This window comes from Dipodomys spectabilis, unplaced genomic scaffold (genome assembly GCF_019054845.1).
Source record: "Dipodomys spectabilis isolate Male_0828 unplaced genomic scaffold, ASM1905484v1 ptg000069l, whole genome shotgun sequence".
Classification (NCBI taxonomy): domain Eukaryota; kingdom Metazoa; phylum Chordata; class Mammalia; order Rodentia; family Heteromyidae; genus Dipodomys; species Dipodomys spectabilis.
Window position 1 is genome coordinate 26810019 of NW_024870746.1, and position 15656 is coordinate 26825674.

The following is a 15656-nucleotide window of genomic DNA, read 5'->3' on the forward strand; positions in this document are numbered from 1 at the left end:
CAGTCTTCACAATTTATCTAAACTTTCTGGACAGCCACCCTAAAGGGTGGACTTTTCATATTTTCTCTGAGATATGAAAAATTAACTCATTTATGTTTTTAAATTAAATTTTATTTTTGTCAGTCCCATGGCTTAAACTCAGTGCCTGGGCACTGTTCCTCGAGCTTCTTTTGCTCAAGGTAAGTACTCTACCACTTGAGCCATAGTGCTACTTCCAGCTTTTTTTTTTTTGGTCCATTGTGGGGCTTGAACTCTGGGCTTGGACACTATCCCTCAGCTCTTCAGCTCAAGGCAAGCACTCTACCGCTTGAGCCACAGCGCCACTTCCGGTTCTGTAGGGCGGGGGGGGGGGGGGGGGGGGGGGGGGGAGGTTATTGGAGATAAGAGTCTCACGGACTTTTCTGCTCGGGCTGGCTTTGAATCCTGATCCTCAAATCTCAGCCTCCTGAGTAGCTAGGATTACAGGCCTGAGCCACCGGCGCCCGGCTACTTCCAGCTTTTTTAAAAGAGTAGTTTATAAGGGTCTCACAGATTTCCCTGCCTGGGCTGGGTTGGAACAACAGTCCTCAGATTTCAGCCTCCCTAGTAGCTAGGTTTTACAGGTTTGAGCCACTGATGCCTAGCTTAATTTTCAATTATTTATTTTTCTTTGGGTGGCAGTATGTTTTAACTCAAAGACTCATACTTGCTCTATCACTTGAGCCATACTTGCAGCCCTAAAAATTACCCTTTAATAATCAGGCTGGTATACTTTGGATTTTCTTTTCTTTACCCTCCTGAAACACAAGCCCATTTCTGCACAGCATGCACAAACCAAGGCCTGATTACCTTTCTCACAATTAAATTAGGTCTGTTAATTGCATTTGTTTTTCCTGAAATATGTGACCTTGTTTGACAGTATCTCCTCCTCAGTTTCTTCTTTGTAAATGTTCTATTTGTTGGGTAATTTTAACCATATCTTCAGCTGTAAAATTTTGCTACGTAGACTAGTCCAGTTATCTCAGTAGTAAAGAAACAAACATTAAGATTTTTACTGGGCACTAATCTTAGCAATTATACATATACCAAAGCATGCTAATCATTTATTAACCATTTTCATTTAGAACATGCTAAAAGCATAATGAAACTGTATGTCCTATGATTACACGTAGAAAAGTTTTCAGAAATGTGTGACGTACTGCACAGTACACAGCACAGCCTCCCCTGAGGAGGCTGTAAACTGCAAACACTCATCACCAGAACACACAGAAACTAGGTGAGAACTACCAAGCAGCAACCAGAGAACGATCATGGAGGGGGTGAGGGTGGGGGTTCCTGGATTATGAAAACATAGGATTCCACAGTGCTTAAATTACTCTTTCCACTGAGAACAAGAAAGGTAATGCAAAGGGTGCTTAGACTAGTTCTTGCCCCTGTATTGGTTTTTTGTAGGTGTTTGCTAGAGCCAGTCATCTAACTAGCTAGCCTGCCTAGACTAAAAGTGTTTTAGACATTAAGATTCTCTATTGTCAATTTCTTCTTTTCTAAAGATGTACAGAGTATGAGTGATCCAATAAAAAGGGAGCAGACACTTTACCTAGATCTAGAGAACAGGGACTATTTTCATGTTAATCTTTACTTTCTTCACCTCCCCCTCAAGTTTCTGACTCTGGAGCTACATGGGCTCCTTTTTATTTTTTTAGTTATTATTGCCTTCAAGGGCTAGCTTTAGCAACATCCTGGGAAGGTCAACCCAACCAATTAGAAAGAGTACTTAAGCCTCCTAAAACCTCAAACATTAGTCAAATTTGGATGCAGAGAGGTTAACACAATTATATCAGTGTAAGTATAATAAGTATTATTTCAGAATGGAAGAAGACTGATTTCTGAAGGAGATACTGTTCTCACAGGAAAGGAAAAGAAATGGTTTCCTTTAAACTTATAGCCTGAAAAAAATATTATTATGAGCTGCAAGGTAAGATAGCTTAAAAATACACAGAATTTAGTGTTTAGTTTTCCTGCTTTTGATAAAATGTCTTAGGTTTTTAGATCATATTTCCTGATCTTAATGGATAGAATCCTTCTAGAAACTACTATTTTTCTTTGCTTCTCAATACCTAGATAATTAAAGTTTGATGGAAAATATTGGTTAGATTTAAGGAGAAAAGCTGATTAGTGAAGGAATTCTAACACCAAATTTCCCTTTTCATTTTACTATCACGTGAACTAAGCACACTTTATCCGTTAGGCTCACATGGTTTCTCCATCTAGAAAGCTGACTGCCAATCCTACGGGGAATAACCTAGTAAATCTAGAGAAAAGATGGAGTAGGAGTTTGCCTAAATGGTCTCAGGAGGATCAGTGAGCTAAGAAGGGACATAGAAAAGGTAAACAAAACCAAAACCAGGGAAATGAGCACTGAAGGTACTCCCAGAGTAGAGGATACCAAAAGGTCAGAATAGAGGGCAGGACAAAAGGAAAGGCCCAGACCACAAGGTCAAGTCATCTCAGTCAATCTCTGATGCTTTGGACGCTGGGAACATGGGCTTCTCTTGGCTATGTTCTTCTACCTTTCCTTCTCTGAATATTTTAAAACAGAACAGAAGGCAGGAGCTGGTGGCTCACACCTGCAATCTTAGCTACTTAGGAGGCTGAGATCTGAAGATGCCGGTTCAAAGCCAGCTTAGGCAGGAATGTCTGTGAGACTCTTACCTTCAATTATCCACCAGAAAACCAGCAGTGGTGCTATGACTCAAAGTGGTTGAAGGTTAGCTTTGAGCAAAAAGTGAGTTCAGGGACAGTGCCCAGGCCCTGAGTACAAGCCCCAGGATCAACCAAAAAAACAACAAACAGGGCTGGGAATGTGGCTTAGTGGTATACTGCTTGTCTAGCATGCATAAAGCCCTGGTTTGATTCCTCAGTACCACATAAACAGAAAAGCCAGCAGTGGTACTGTGGCGCAAGTGATAGAGTGCTAGCCTTGAGCAAAAGAAAACTCAGGGACAGTGCCCGGGCCCTGAATTTAAGCTCAGGACTGGCGCAAAAAAACAAAACAAGTAAAAAACAGAACAGTACTTTAAGTCTACTCAGCAGACTATTCTTAGTCTACTTTTTAGATTTGCATAGTTTATTTCCACATAATGGAAAATAGTTTAGAAAAAGCACAAGTTTTCTATCCAGTTTTCAGATTAACACACAAATAAATGTATTATTGTCACATACTTTAACCAGGAAGTCTTAGAAAGAATGTATTTTTCCCTTTTTGTGTGGTGGTGGTAGTACTGGGGATTGAATTCAGGGTCTTGTACTTGCAAGGCAAGTGATCTACCATCTGGGCCAAACCTCCAGTCTCTAGAAGGAGCTCAAATGTTTTTGTTAAAGATCATTTTGCTCTGCATTCCACTGAAGACAAATAAATGATGGCCATTAAGATAGGACTCTCTAGTGTATCCAAACTACAAAAAAAAAAAGAAAAAAAAAGAAAAAAAGAAAAAAGAAAACTGTTCAGAAGAATTGCTTCCATAGGTTTAATGGCTCAAGTGGGGGCAAACGATATTGTGAATGATACCCTGTAGCAGAAGAGATTAAAAGCTGTTTGAAAATCAACATGAATCCAGAGTTGAGGTAAAAAGAGTATTTAGCTAGACAGAACATGGTTTAAAAACAGCCTCCAACTTAAGAAGCAGGCTCTTTCCTTTTATACCTCTTGAAATACTCCTATAATAATCTCATTGTTTAGGCCTGCTTCTAATAACAGAGCGAGACTCACCATTAATTCAAATGGCAATCCTTGAAAGGGACAGGAACCAGGAGGTTTTGATTTGTGAAATGACAAGGGCCTCTCAAAACACCAGAGGTTGGCTTAGAAAATCCACACAAAAGCTTTTAACTTAAAAGTTATCAGGAGTTCAAGAAGGTACATAATCAAAACCAAACTCATTCTACCAAATTTAAAATAAAATTGTAGCTCTGGAAAGCTGGGCCCAAGGGAAAGGAATGAGACCAAGTCACATGTTTATTGCCAAGACTGAAACTGGTTTAACTCATGTTCCTTTGGAGTCAGGGCCTGACCCCACAGTGATGGGGAAAAAAATCTCCTATTTACATATTCCAAATGAAGGACAAGCAGAAGAACATTTTATATCATGTTCTTGTGCACTAGCTAAGCCAGGGGAAATGAACTGAGCTATTCTGGGATGGTCTATAGAGAGCCAGCCTTCCCTTCCAGAGTTCTCAAATTAATGGCCAAAGATGAGCAAGTAAATAGGAGTAAGGCTGCAGCTAGAGCCCTTCAGACTTTTGCAGCTCCTACAAACCTAATCACTACCTAAACTTTCTGTAAAATAATATAATTTTATAATTTCATAACTTTTAAGAATCATTCTAGTTTCAGAATGAAAATATTTCTAGCCCCTCTACCTTAGGAAGGATGTTCTTCATAACTCAAGTAAGTGGGACTTTAAAAAGATTTGAAATAAGAGGAGTGGTATATTTGTAGCATTTTTTTTATTGTTTGTTTTTTGCAGGTCCTGGGGCTTGAATTCAGGGCCTGGGAGCTGTCTCTGAGCCTCTTTGTGCTCGACTAGTGCTCTATCATTTGAATCACAGTGCCACTTCTGGTTTTTTTTTTTTTTTTTTAATATATTTTTATTGTGAAAATACTGTACAGAGGGGTTACAATTACATGGGTAAGATAATGAGTACATTTCTTATCAAGCATTGTAGCCTCCTGCTTTGTTTCCCCTTCCCATCCCTTTGTATCCCCTCCCCCCATCTCCCCCACCAAAGTTGTAAAGTTCATTTTTCGACATAATGACTTGTACATCTCATTGTTGCAATGGGTCCTCCTGTATCCCTGTTTTAACAATTTGTTTTTTCCCTTCCCCTCCACATATACCAACATCATATATAGTGAAAGCAGGGGTTATACCATGGGGGAGGGACATACAAGGCAACAAAGGCATAATCTTATAAACACATTAGAAACAATCGCATGAAAGATCTCTCTTTTGCCACTTCTGTTTTTTTTTCTGAGTAGTTCACTGGAGATCAGAGTATCATGGACTTTCCTGTCTGGGCTGGTTTTGAACTGAGATTCTCAGATCTCAGCCTTTTGAGTACCTAGGATTATAGGCGTGAGTCACTGGTACCCAGCTACACCTGTAGCTTTTTTTTTCCTGGTCCTGGGGCCTGAACTCAGGGCCTCCGTGCTGTCCCTGAGCCTTATTGTGCTCAAGGTATTAATGCTTACCATGTGAGTCACAGTGCCACTTTCTGCTTTTTTGAGTTTATTGGAGATAAAAGTCATATGGGGACTTTTCTGACTGGGTTGGCTTCGAACTGTGATACTCATATCTCAGCCTCCTGAATAGTTAGGATTACAGGTGTGAAACACCAGCACCTGACTCCTGTAGCTTTTAAGTGGATCTAATCTTACACAAGAAGGGGCCTTGCTAGGGTCACAGTTATCCCAAAGTGCTACTCTGCTCTGAAAGATTAAAAACTGCAATGTTCTTTGAGTCTTCAGATATATAAGGATGGATTTAGGGAGGTAAAACTGCTTTCTAGAGCAAACAGGTATATTAAAATGTAAACTGCTGGGGCAGGAAATGCTTTTGTATTTTATTTGCTCTTTCTTGGGGACGTGTGTGTGTGCAGGGTCCTTCAGATAAGAAAAACCTCAGCAATTCAGAACATGCTATAATAGATTCTGATTTGAAGCATATTTATGTGCTAGTTGTTTAAATTTATTTACAAAGTGAATCAACATCATAGTATAATAACAAAAAATAACTTGACTATTTTTAGGATCTGTTTTTGAGCACCTGCAAATGGCTTTAGGATAATATTTCACATACAATTGACAGACACATTAAAAATCCTAGATCCAAGCCAGGTGTCAGTGACTCATGCCTATAATCCTAGCCATGACAGGAGGCTGAGAACTGAGGACCATGGTTTGAAGCCAGCCAGGACAGGAAAGCCCGCAAGTCTCCATCTCCAATTAACTACCAAAGAGGCCAGAAATGGAGCGGTGGCAAGTGGTGGAGTACTAGCCTTAAGCAAAAGAAATTTAGGGACAGTACCCAGGCCTAGAGCTCAAGACCTACAACTGCACAAAAAACAAAACAAAACAAAACAAAAACCAACCAACCAAACAACAAAAAACCTTAGATGCATTAAAATCCTAGATCTTTCTCCTTGGCAAAAGTAGGAACCCACAGTTATATCACAGGTACTTAAAAATAAGAAAACCCTACCAATTTTAAAATGTACAATTCTAGCAGCTTTCTGATTTAGATTTGCCTCTTTCTACATTTTTTTCTAAGGTTTTCCTCTTTTTTTATTTTTTTTGGGCCAGTCCTGGGGCTTGAACACAGGGCTTAGGTATTGTCTCTGAGCTGCTTTTGTTCAAGGCTAGCACTCTACCACTTGAGCCACAGCATTGCTTCCAGCCTTTTCTGTTTATGTGGTATTGAGGAATTGAACCCAGGGCTTTATGCATGCTAGGCAAGCACTCTACCACTAAGCCACCTTCCCAGCCCCAAAGTTTCTCTTTCCCTCTCTCTTTCCCTCTCCCTCTCCCGGTCAGTCATGGGGCTTGAACTCTGGACCTGGGCGCTGTCAATCAGCTCTTCAGCTCAAGGCTAACACTCTACCACTTGAGCTACAGTACCACTTTCCCGTTTTCTGGTGGTTTATTGGAGATAAGAGTGCCTAAGCTGGCTTTACTGCAATCCTCAGATCACAGCCTCTTGAGTAGCTAGGATTACAGGTGTGAGCCACCAGCGCCTGGCTAAGGTTTTCCTCTTTTAAATAAGTTTCTGTGTTCTCATCTTCCTCTCTAAATCAGATCCAACCGTCAGAGATATTGGCAAAAACTCAGGAGCTATTTCAAAAGGGACAATAATTTTACTGGAGCAGCTATACATCTCACTGGTTAATATCCATGCTCTGGACCTAGACCTAGACAGCTGGCTGCAATATTACTAGTTATGAGATATTAGATAATTGCCAGGTTCTCTCTGCCAATGTTCTTATCAGTAAAATGGGGATTAATGCATGAAATTTATTGAGAACATTAAGTAAAGTAATAAATGTAAGTGCTTGGTACAACACTGGCAGAGGAAATGTTCTACAAGTGTTAGCCATTGATGTTGGTAAAGTTTTCCCCGATTTTTCATTTTCTTTCTTGTGGTCCCTTTTTCTTTCTTTTGGTCCCTTTTGTTCTCCCAGTGCTTGCTGGATACAAGAGGAATTAGGCTCAAATAAATTCTTTAGCACTCAAGTACAGGGTTTTGTTTGCAGATTTTGATTATCCACGCTAAACTCACCCTATCTAACCTATCTAACAGACATATAAGCTCATTATTTAACTGTCTAGATGGTATATAGTCTCCCTAGATATATTCTTTCGAACCATTTGAAGTCGACTTTGGACACAAAGATTTTTCTTATTTTAAATGACTTAACATATGTTCATTTATTTTACATTTAACATCATATATCTAAAATACTTACCATTTCATATAAAACAACTTGAAAATTGTTACTTGCTATTTCACGTACAATTCCTATATGAAAATGTTGTTTACATAATGAACCATAAAGAGTTAAAGTTGAGACACACATTCAATAGTTAGTTCTACCTCTGATAGAACCCCTGCATCATGTAACCACAGAAGGTTTCTGGATTTGAGACTCTAATGATGAGAACTAAGACCTCAGCTGTAGATAGTCACCACCTACTGCATAATAAGCAGGTCAAAAACAGAACCAAAGAGGAGCTGAGAAATAACAGAAGACCAACTCCAATCATTTCCCTTTGACCTTCAGGGTATATCTAGTTGTCAGCTCACTGAAACATTATCGAATTGGGGCAGGGGAACAAATCAAGCCAGTGCTCCATACTTTGGGAAAAATTTCAAATTTAAGGGAAAAAAATCTATGGTCACACAATCTGACTGGGAAGAGAGAAACTAGAACTTAACCTCAAACTTAACCAATCGACTCTAAACTGACTTCCTCAATTTCTAGATCTTTTGAGAACTGAAGATGATTGCTGCAATAGAAAGTTGACAATACCCCCAAAGAAGTAAGTGGTTCCAGTGGTAGCTGGAAAGGAAAAAGCCTTTGGAGAAGTATTTGGAGAAGTATCAGCACCTCTCTGCCTGCTCTTTGCTACTCTTCCTGGTTCATTCTCAGCCCTTTTGTCTTAGCGTATCTACTCTTTAGGCAAGCTCACCATTTCCACAGTTTTTTTTTTTTTTTTTAAATAAATATCAATCCTTTCAGCCTATAACTTTCTCCTGAGCTTCAGATCAACTACAAGTTGAATATCCCTTATCTGAAATGTGTGGAAACATAAGTATCTTAGATCTTAGAATATCTGCATACAAATAATGAGATATATCTTAAAGATGAGACTGAGATAAAAGTAGAAAATCCATTTGTTTCATACATACCTTACACGCACAACCAGAACATAATTTTTACAATGTTTTAGTGCATTTCCATATTCATGTGAGGTCAGTTATAGAATTTTCCAATTGTTGCACCATGTTAGTGTTCAAAAAGTTGTAAATTTTAGAGCATTTTGCATTTTGGATTAGGGATGCTCTACCTATCTGAATGTCCCAAAGCATCTCTAATTAAACCTATCTAAAAGTGAAAACATTTCCCTACTCAATATGGTTTTGCCCATTGTGTTTGGAAAGTAACTTTTCATTTAATCTTTTAACCTTGTCACTTAAACTAGAGTACTGATATTCATCTTTGACTCTGTCCTTCAGTGGTTCTTTCATTCTGGCTCCCATTCTATCAGTCTCCATGTCTTGTTAGTTTTATCTGCTAAATAACTGAACGTTTCTCTGCATTATCTGGAGAATGTCCTATTCAGGCCTGGTCATGTCTCATCTAAAATATTGCAAACAGGAGCCCAGTGACCTGTACACTTCCCGACCCACTCTCTAACTTTTGGCCTTCACAGTGGCCAGAGTTATTTCCTTACAATGCACCTCCAACCACAACTATACATACATACATACACACATACACACACACACACATACACACACACACATATACACACATTTGTTTTTTTGTTTTTGGTCATGGGCCTTGAACTCTGGACCTGGGCACTGTCCCTCAGCTCAAGGCTAGCACTCTACCACTAGAGCCACAGCATCACTTCTGGTTTTCTGGAGGTTTATTGGAGATAAGAATCTCATGGACTTTCCTGCCCGGGCTGGCTTTGAACCATGATCCTCAGATCTCAGTCTCCTGAGTAGCTAGGATTACAAGCATGAGCCACTGGCTCCTGGCTCACAACCATACTTAAATCTTCAATACTTTATCCACACGATATCTCCTCAAATCCTCAGAATGACAAGCTAAGCTCCATATGACGTGGTCTCTGCTAAGTCTCCAGACTTATTTCCCATTATATTTCTAAATGTATCTTTTGTTTGAGTCACACTGATCTGTAGCTCTCAAAAAAATGCCATACTTTTTCATATATTTTCTGCCTTTAATCGCTATCTTCTTCTTTGCCCATCTAGTTGTTGTTATTCTGTATATATGAGGTTAATACATTTGCCTCTGAGTTTCTATAATACTCAGTATATATATGTCTTAATTAGAAAATTCACTTTCCTGTGTTGTAATTCATTTAGGAACTCTAGTGTCTAATATAGAGGCCATTATATAGCAGATGCTCATGCAATGCTAATTGTGGGAAGATTCAAAATTGGGTAATTTGGCTGGGTATGCTGGTCTATTCCCGATATGCTAATTCTATAGGAGGTTGAGGCAGAAGGATTACTTGAGACTACAAGTTTGAGAACGATCTGGTAACATTTTAAGCTTTGTATTAGGCAAAGCAAAACAAGCAAAGCAGGGAGCCATAATACCCACTTATCACAGAATCAGAAAATTAAGAGTGGTAAGAGCAAGACAGAGCTTGCAGGAGAGGAGCTTGTGCCTTCCAAACTCCAAGTCTCTGTGGTCAACAAATCAGTCTTTAGATGCCACTTCATCTCACTCTCTGAAGGCCATTGAGTTAAAGAAGTCAGGTTCTAGCTAGAATTAATGTAATGGCTCCTAATAGTAATCTTTAGTCCTATAGATCTTCTATCGTGGCTTGGAAGGCTTGGACTGAAGAATGATTGCTTATTGACTTTTCTTGATTGGACTAAAACAAACAAACAGAATACATTAGTGGATTTTAATTAGGCAGAAAAAATGGTTAACAGATTGCACAGTAATTAGCACTGTTCACCCAGACAAATGTTTCTTATTCTAGAACAACAAATTATGAAGTAGAGTAAAAATGGCCTCCAGATTACTAGTGTCCCAGATGTAGTATTACAGGTAAAAAGGACAAGATGAGATGTACAGAAGTAATTGGTGCTTGCCAGAGGTGGTCACAAAGCACCTCTGAAGAATGATGATCAACACTGAAGGTTTGTAAAGCAAAGAGGCAGAAGGCTCTGGTGAGAACCAGAGTTCCTATATAGCTAAGCTCTCAGGAAAGTTGCAAGCTTTTGTCATGCACTTAACTACCAGATGTACTGATTAGTTAGTAAGACTGGTTATACAACAAAACAAGTTGAATAACTGTTCCATTTGTGTACATTAATGGTAGAGTGAGAAACATTATTGTCTAAAATATTTTCTCTTGAGATGTTAGGCCTGAAGGAATCCATGTGAAATGGGGAAAATGCTACTGACCTTGGTTTATAAAGGAAGCTCAAATCCTAGGATCACAAATGCACATTCAGTGAAAATCTGCCTAACTAAAAGATTCCCATGGTTTAGAAGATGATAGATTAATTTGGACACTCCTTACTACTGATTTTCTTCACTCTATCTTGTATTTGTTTCCTTTGTATATATCTTATGTCACTGTACATAATTTGTTTTTACTCAGGGTCTCATTATGTATCCCAGGTAGACTTTGCAGTTGTTATGTAGGCTGAGGCTGGCCTTGAGCTAGCAATTCAATTCTCCTGTCTCAGTACCCTGAGATCTTAGATTATAGATTACAATATGCACTACTATGATTTGCACGAAGTTTATTTTTAGTTAGCAAGTAATTTGAGAATACCAACTAATGGGTCATGCCTTTAGGATGATTTAAAATGCTAAACCACCTGCTAGGGACTGGTGACCTCTGTCTGTGTTCCTGGCTACTTAGAAGGCTGAGATCTGAGGAGTATAGTTTGAACCCAGTGTAGGCAATAAAGTCTATGAGACTCTGGTCTCCAATAAACCTACCAAGAAAAAAAACAAAGCTGGAAGTAGCACTGTGGCAGAGTACTAGCCTTGAGCAAAAGAAGCTCTGGGACAGTGTCCAGGCTCTGAGTTCAAACTTCAGGACTTGCACACACGCACACACACACACACACACACACACAATGTGATACAAATAATACAAATAACCACCTAAATATACTAGTTCCTTAGCCATAAAGTTTAATATTATATACAGTGGATTAAAAGGTAAGAGCTAGGGGTGTTTTGGTAGACTGTAGTTCAGAATTCTTTTCATGTTAGAAAATTACTGTCAAAAGAAAAGTTTTCTAAGTGTGTGTACCACGCATTTCATGTTTCAGTAGTTTCACGGTGAGAAGAAACTTTAGATTCTCACAAAGAACTTCCTACCTAGTATAGTTCCCGTTGGAAATGAGAGTCAATCTGGAAGTTGTTCTTTTTTTTTTTTTTGGTCGGTTGTGGGGCCTGAACTCTGGGTCTGGGTGCTGTGCCTCAGCTCTTCAGCGCAGGGCTAGCACTCTACCACTTGAGCCACAGTGCCACTTCTGGCTTTTTCTGCTTATGTGGTGCTGAGGAATCAAACCCAGGGCCTCATGCATGCAAGGCAAGCATTCTACCACTGAGCCACCTTCCCAGCCCCTGTTCTTTTTTTTTTGTAACAAATCAGAAGTACTTTTCCTTTTGAAATTCCCAGTCTTTAGAGACAAAGAGATCTTGAATTAATGTGAAAGTAGTATATTTTTATTTATTTATTTATTTTTGGGTCCGGTTGTGGGCCTGAACTCTGGGCCTGGGTGCTGTCCCTCAGCTCTTCAGCTCAAGGCTAGTGCTCTACCACTTGAGCCACAGAGCCACTTCGGGCTTTTTTCCTGCTTATGTGGTACTGAGGAATCGAACCCAGGGTCTCATGCATGCAAGGCAAGCGCTCTACCACTAAGCCACCTTCCCAGCCTGAAAGTAGTTTAAAAGGCAAAAAGATGCTGTTAGGTAAGTGTTTTGTTATTCATTATTCCACAGGAGAACAGAATAGCCATATCATAATAAAAGCTCTGATGAAGGCTAGGGGTCAGGTTATTAAAAGGATGGGTAGACATTTTTCCCTGTTAAGGAAAAGTTTTTTTTTGTTTTTTTTGTTTTGTTTTGTTTTGCTGGTCCTGGGGTTTGAACTGTGGGGCCTGGGCACTGCCCCTGAGATCCTTTTGCTCAAGGCTAGCATGCTACCATTTGAGCCATAGGGCCACTTCCTGCTTTTTCTGAGTAATTTATTGGAGATAGGAGTCTCACGGACTTTCCTGCCCCAGCTGGCTCGAACCATGATCCTCAGATCTCAGCCTCCTGAGTAGCCAGGATTACAGAGTGAGCCACTGTGCCTGGTAGAAAAGTTTTTTTTTTGTTGTTGTTGTTTTGCCAGTCAAGGGGCCAGAACTTTGGGCCTGGGTGCTGTCCCTCAGCTCTTCAGCTCAAGGCTAGCACTCTACCACTTGAACTACAGCACCACTTCCAGCCTTTTCTGCTTATGTGGTGCTGAGGAATTGAACCCAGGGCCTCATGTATGCAAGGCAAGCACTCTATCACTGAGCCACCTTCCCATTCCTGAAAAGGTATTTTTAAAATCATGTTTAATAGTATAATTTGTGTTCAGAGAATAACAAAAAACATTGTTTTTAAAATATGAGCTAAAGAAGACTGTGAGGACTTGGACCATCTTCTGTACCTGAACAGTTTTCTACTAATGAGTATTTTAGTTGCACAATCTCTGTTTTTGTAGGCATGATATTTTTATATTATTAGAAAGGGCCTAGACTTATTGAATACAAAGAGAGCTGGCATTCTGTAATATTTACAGTATTAGATGCTGCTAGGTGTTCAAAAGGAAAATATATAGAATAGTCTCAGTTTTTTTTTGTTGTTGTTTTTGGGGTTTTTTTGTCTATCATGGAGCTTGAATTCTGGGCCTAGCTGTTGTCCCTCAACTCTTCAGCTCAAGGCAAGTGCTCTACCACTTGGGCCACAGCACCATGTCTGGTTTTCTGGTGGTTTATAGGAGATAAGAGTCTCATGGACTTTTCCTGCCTGGGATGGCTTTGAACCATGATCCTCAGATCTCAGCCTCCTGAGTAGCTAGGATTACAGGTATGAGCCTCCGGCACCTAGCTTAGTTTCAGTTTTGAATCACAAAAAAAATTATCCTCCCTTTTGCCTTCTCAAGTTAAAAAGAATACCTGTTGAGCTAGTTTAATTTGTTTATAGTGCTTCTTGAACATTTGTTAAAGAGCAAAGTTTCAAAAATATTCTCTCCATGTGAACAGCCATTATTTAAAAATTCTCTGAGGACATTTTCCTTATATGGAAACATTTCATATTTAGTTCCTTTAAACCTACTAAAAATAACCATCAACTTTCAAATACTTGCTCAAAATTTCAGTCCTTGGCTTTGTCGGAAAAAGGGCTGTATCTCTCTTTGTGTGTGTGTGTCTTGGTTCTGGGTCTCGAATTCAAGACCTGGGTACTGTCTCTGATCTTTTGTGCTCAAGACTAGTGCTCTACCACTTGAACCACAGCTCTTCTCCCAGCTTTGTTTTTGGTAGTTAATTAAAGATAAGAGTTTCAAGAACTTTTCTGCCCAGGCTGGTTTTGAATTTCGAGTCTCAGATCTCAGCCTGAGATCTCAGTTGCCAGTGCTTGGTGGGGCAGCCCATCTTTAACTTTAATCTCTAGAAGAAAATTCTATGTACATGTCACAGAGGTTGGGACAAGGACGTAAGAGCCTTGCTCCAGTCTTTAATTAAATGTACTAGCAACTTCGGATATCTTCACTGTAGAAGCCCAAGCATTTTCTTTCTAAGAGAAATCTAAGGACACTGTAATCTACAAGGCCTCAGACTGGGGGGTGCATGGTTTCAGAGGCTATGACTAGAATTTGAGAACCAGGCATAAGAGATTCAGTTTTAATCTGTCAAGTGCTTTCCTTGATTTGAAAACACAGTGTTCCTTTTCTCCCTGCAATTTGTTTCCTATGTCTCTATCATGGATAAACTTTGTATTCCCACAGCAAACTAGGCTTTTAGCTGTCATCACTGTTCCATCATTGTCCCCTCAAAATCTACTTGATATGTACTCCAGTGTTGCTGATGGCAAGGGTTTTTTGAACAATGCTGGGCACACTACTTCTCATCTGCAAATCCTGGCTTACTTGTATGTGGAACGTGGATAGCAATACCTACCCTTAAGGGTGGCAGAGGCTCAGCCTGTGACAACCAGGCCCAGGAAGGCAGGAACAGAAGTCCACCATAAAACTAACTGCTAAAAAGTACCCCAAACAAGTTTTTAAAGTGCACTCTAGTTAGCAGACATGAGAGGAAAGGAACTAGATTACTAAAATTTTAGGAGATGAGCTTAGCTTGGTTACCAGTCTTAAGAGACAGCCTCCAAACTAGTGTTATTTATCTTTCTCTGTCTTAAACATTAAAGATATAAATAACATTGAGTAGTATATGAAATCAACCTTCTCTACAGTACAGTCTCAGGCCACTTGGACAATGCAAGCTGGTTACAGTAAGCTGATCTATTGTGGAAATCTGTAGCCACAGACCACTAAAATTGGTAGGCAGCCTCTTATTAAAGTTATCCATGTTTTGACTTCCTGTAATTTAAATTCCCAAATTTTCTCCCACTGTAACCTCTGTCTGAAAGGCAAGGGCAGGAGATAGCAAAATGTGGGTGGGAAGGGCTGTTAAAGTGAGGAAAGAAAGTAGGACCTGACTAAAGAAGAAATGGAAGACCAGAAATGGAAAAGCAGAAATCTGCTGACTGATCACAAGTCCCACACATTGCTCTGAGCTGTGGTTCAGTGAGTAAATGTTAACAAGGGGCTTTCTACCCAGAGGCACTGTAGGGTACAAGAAGCAGGAAGGGAGCAAAGGGAAGCATATCTGAAGTAATTGTGTCCCGCTTTGGGGTACCATTAGAAAATACCCAACAGCTGCAGGGAAGCAACTCCTTGAAAAAGAAGGTACTGGCTCATATGTCAAAAACACGCTTCTGGAACTTAGTAATGGTGACCTGTACACCAGAGCTTCTCTTGGTTCTGTTACAGAAAAAACTGATGAATGAAACAGCTTCTTAATCCTTCCTTTTTTTGTTTGTTTATTGTGCAAGTACTGGGGCTTGAAATCAGGGACTCACATACTCACTTGGCTTTTTAGCTTAAGACTGGCCCTCTACAACTTAAGTTACAGGTCCACTTTCTGCTTTTTTGGATGTTAATTGAAGATAAGAGTCTCATGGACTTTTCTTACGTGGACTTGCTTTGAACCATAATCCTCATGTCTCAGCCCCCTGAGTAATCTAGGCTTACAGGCATGAGCCATCAGTGCCCAACTTCATAACTCCTTCTTTCTATT

General features: G+C 39.7%; 1 protein-coding gene across 5 annotated transcripts in view; it reads right to left on the reverse strand.

Moving 5' to 3' along the window:
* Ppp1r12b (protein phosphatase 1 regulatory subunit 12B) overlaps positions 1-15656 on the reverse strand; it is a 204202-nt gene that overhangs the window by 28790 nt on the left and 159756 nt on the right. The window lies entirely within an intron of this gene.